The following is a 4896-nucleotide window of genomic DNA, read 5'->3' on the forward strand; positions in this document are numbered from 1 at the left end:
CGTTGATGAAAATTAATATTTGATAAAAAAATAATTTCAGAATTAATGAGAGAAATAATTTCAAAATTAATGGGAGAAATAATCTGAGTATCAACGAGAGAAAGACTTTCAGAATTACTGAGAGAAATATTTTCAGATTTAATGAGAGAAATAATTTCAGAGGTAATGAGAGTAATAATTTTAGAATTAATGAGAGAAATAATTTTAGAATTAACATGTTCGAACGCTATTTTGCGTTGCAAGGTCATTCAGAAGAAATTTTGTGCTGTTGCGTACTACTTTGTCGAAGGCTGTTTTGCTTTAAAAATTGTTCAGAAGTTATTTTGCGAACAACTTCATTCGGAAGCTCCTTTGAATGCAACATTTTCGGAGTCTATTTTGCGTGCAGCGTTGTCAAAGGTCATTTAACGTAGAAACATTGCACAAAAGTTATTTTTCGTACTGGATTGTCGTAGGCTGTCTTGGATACAACATATTGTTCAGAAGCTATTCTAAATACCTTTTATTTCGATTTCTGTTTTGTGTACAGGATTGTCGACGGAGGGTCAAACATGTCTTTTTTTTGTTAACGTTCGGTATCAACAACAGCCGTACATTTCCTCAATTTTGTGAGCTCTGATTCTAGGAAATTCTTGGGATACGTCATAAGAGAGAATGGAAAATGAACAATATAAAACGTGTCGTTATATCCGAAGTCGTTACGTCAAGAAAAGAAACAAAACCGACGATATATCCGGAGTCGTTTCATTTCCATCGACTGTAAGCCAAAACTCATTAATATCATTGTTATCAGCCGAGACCACCAATTACTGACGTTCGTTCCAACCGAGTCGGACCGTATTTACGTTCCGATTCCAACCTTCAGGAACGTTCCATTGTATCGATCCTTGACAAACTCAGATCAGCACCGTCCTAACAAACAAACACACATCATTAGGCCCATTACTATCGGTCAGAAAAATGATAGGCATAGACACTTTCCCTCACATCTCTCTTATTTGATATGGAGTAATTCCTATCACGTCCGACTGAACAATGCTCAATGAACGAGGGCTGTAAACCCTGTGACCCTGAAACAAAGTACCAATCGCATAACTGAGTACGCTTCTCTTCATTAAAGGAGAAGGAAAATGGTCCGTGTCCAAGAATATCAATCAATCCTCAGCGAAAAGAAGTGCTCAGGAACGATAGCAGTGACGGACACCCGATGGTCACTAGTCCGTCATAGATATATACGACTTGGTACGGATGATCGTATCCTTGGATAGAGGAAAATGTCAATGTGTGTATTGATCTCCTCGGGGCAAGGAGATCAAATCATTGACAAGAATCTTAATTTGTTTTCTCACACTGATACGTTGGCCCGTGTAATTAGACGAGAAGATCGAAATTTCAAGTTCAATGACTGGTTACATGACATAAATTAATTGAGATTGGCTTTAGGCGTTGATTTGTGACCAATAACTTTATTGCAAAGTAAGGACCATTGAGAAACATGATTTTTTTTTTAAAAAAAACGTTCTTAATTCTGCGCATGCGCAGTGACTCCTGGAATCTCTGGAAGAAAATTCGCTAATATAGAATCGATAACAACGCTCTCTGGAAGGAATTCAGCGAGGTATGATTGAAGATAACCACACACAACGCGAGAACCTTGTTCTAATTCAACCATTGTTCAAAATTTCCACTGATCGCTTTTATGTTGGATAATTTCCCACTCAATATTGTCGAGGCTAATCTAAAATTTGCCAAACCTGTCGCAGAATCCCTCTCCTACCTCATGGCGTCATTTCAAAATGCTGCCCGGCAAAATGCTTGACTTTAGGGTATTAATTAATTTTTAGTATTAATTAGTATTAATTTTTTTAGGGAGCACAAAAGACTTGAAGGAGGGCACAAAAATCTTCTTCCCGAGACATTTTGAGTTGCCACCATATTCAAAAACCCATTTTAATTTCAAAAAAATTGATGAAAATAGCATATGAAAGGTATTTTTTTTTCGATGCATTAATATTTTCTTTCCCGGAAATATTTCCTTCTAATTTTCGGCTGGCTCGGGTGAGGGGAGCGCGGGCTTCCTATGCCCCCCCCCCGCCCACTTCAATGTGTATACCTCTGCTAGACGTAATAAATCATTTCAAAAACGATGTGCGTCAAAATGCTAAACGCCAAAGAAATGTTTCAACAATTTAACATAATAAAATGCTAGACGTAAAAAGATGTTCCAAAATAAAATAATGCACGTATTACCTAGAACATACTTTCATACATGTTTCGACGTGAACACGACTTTTAAGTTGCCTGACGATACTATTTCACCTAACACCAACTCTGGCCATATACTGAGATGGGTTGGAAGTGAAGGCTCTATCGGTGGCCGCTTCGAGTTCGTTAGAGAAAATGTCCTACCTATATCCTCCCTTGGATTCGAACCCGGGACCCTGACAGCAACCATCGTGATAGTAGACGAGCATCTTACCACCACGGCACTCTGGTGCCGTTACAGGGAGCCTTCACAAAAAGTTGCGTGACGAAATTCTTTAAACGCTCATCTCGGAAAGTACGCAACGTAAGTCAAAAGCAATGGTATCACCCCCAGATGCACACATTGGAAAGGTGTACTCAATGATATAACTTCGGTTTCAATATCTCTATTTGTAACGAATTGTTTTCCGCTATATCTCGAGCAGTTCGCAACGAAAATAGACGACATTGGTATAGTTTGTTAGCTATTCCAAAGTTAGATCCTACCCTATTCTTTTTGGTGCAAGATATTTGTTTTATATATTATGATGTGTGTATTAACACTGTAAGCATTCTCACTATACAGGGTGTCCTGTAAGTGTCAGTACGGCCTTCATCTCATCAACTGTCCGTCGTAGAGATATGGTTACAGTTTGAAAACTGCTCAACGGGCGTTCAAAAATTATACTGTACCAGCTTTGATAATGAAAATACTGTGTGGAACAAAATAAAAAATCATAATTTTTATATGGTCCCCCTGCGCTCTAACTTCCAATCAGAAAATTGTTGCCCTGTCTGTCCCGAGGCTAACAAAATAAATCCATGTTTCTAATTGAAATATTCACAGAGATATTCAAATTCGAAAAACGGAGGAAATTTAGGAAAAAAAACAGCGTTAAATGCGGAAAAACCGTTTTACCCACGTTTAACGCTGTTCTTACCCAAATTTCCTCCATTTTTCGAATATTTCTGTTAATATTGCACACACTTAGAAACATGGATTTTCTTTGTTGGCATCAGGAGAGACAGGGCAACAACTTTCTAGTTGGAACTTAAAGCACAGGGGACCGTATAAATATTTTGATTTTTTTATTTCGTTCAACGCCGTATTTTCATTCTCAAAACTGGTACAGGATAATTTTTGAACGCCTGTTGAGCATTTTTTAAATTGGAATCATACCTCTACGATGGAAGTTTGATGACATGTGCTAGCACTTACAGGACACCCTTTATACTCGCATCGCTTTCAAAGAATCACTAAATCTCCGATGTCATGTACATCGTACTCTGAAATGTTATATCACGTCTTGGGAATTTTTCACGTTTTTTTATGCATATTATACTGGATACCTGGATCACAATGGCTGCTAAACAAATAATGCAAATCCTTTTTGGCTTCCTCCTAAAAGGACTTGAAGGAAGGACCTGAAAGGACTTGGTTCGAAGGGACCGGTGTCCCTTGGGGCTGCATAATGTATGTTCATATATGCATACGTCTTTTTTCCTTCTATATTCCTTTTTGATTGTTATTGCCCAGTATTTGTGTAATGTGTAGGTATTTTTTGCATTTAAAAAACAATGTTGCACGATAAAACACTGCATGTAAAAAGGCATTTCAATAACGCTTGTACGCTAAAGAAGTGGTTCTTTACCTTTTTCAGCAGTGACCCAAAATCAATACAGATTCATCTTCGTGACTCGTGGGACAGTTTTTTTTTTTCGAAATTAGTGAAACACCAGTCACCCAATGAGTGCATTTGTAACAGTGAAGTTTCACGACTCATCTGGAAAGCCCCTTAGAGTCAAGTTTGGGCCGTGCTCAAGAATCTCCGGCTGTAAGGGGATTTGCACGACCCATCTCGGAAGCCCCCTGCAAATCGGATTCGGATTGTGACCCATAGCTCAATAATCGCTGGCTGCAAGTGGATTTGAACGAGCTCTCTCGGAAGCCTCTGCGAATCCAGTTTAGGTCTTGAGACAATCCAAGAATCCCTGGCTGCAAGTGAATTTTTACAAAAATCAGTATCTCTACAAAATTAGCCAGTTTTTCAGTATATCTTGTATTAACAAGTGGATAGTAGGGCCTACATATTTCTCTAAATATGTTGTATGTAAAGGCAGCATTTCGACGATACTGTATGTTAAGATGCTATACATAAGAACACATTTCATTAGCGCTGTACTCCTAAATGCTAGACGTTAAAAGATGTTTCTACAATGTTTCATGCCAAGCTGCTATACGAAAGCACATTTCAATATTGCTGAACGTAAGTGTCGATATTTTATTACAGAAACTCATAAGGTGACTCTGATATGAAGAAATTGTTAGGGAAATGCGCTTGCCTGCATTTTCCCTTTTCGCGAGATCCAAGGTTTACACGCAGTGTTGCCAACAGTCGATAAATTTTCTAACTAGATTCTTCATCAAAAACTTTCCACACACCTTTTGTGTCAATCAAATGAAGTTCATATTGCAATCCTCCCAGAATAATATTCTCCACATTTGATAATTGTTTTACCACCGAAGCTCATGGACCCCCCCCCCCCCGACCATTCCCCCCGAAATCTCTCCAAGGACCTCAGTGGCTCCGTGTATCCCTGATTAAGAACAACTCGCCTTTGAACATGGAAAAAACAAATACCAAATAAACG

Source organism: Pholcus phalangioides, unplaced genomic scaffold, assembly GCF_987345545.1.
Source record: "Pholcus phalangioides strain wild (caught in Gottingen) unplaced genomic scaffold, Ppha-v1.0 ptg000012l_1, whole genome shotgun sequence".
NCBI lineage: Eukaryota > Metazoa > Arthropoda > Arachnida > Araneae > Pholcidae > Pholcus > Pholcus phalangioides.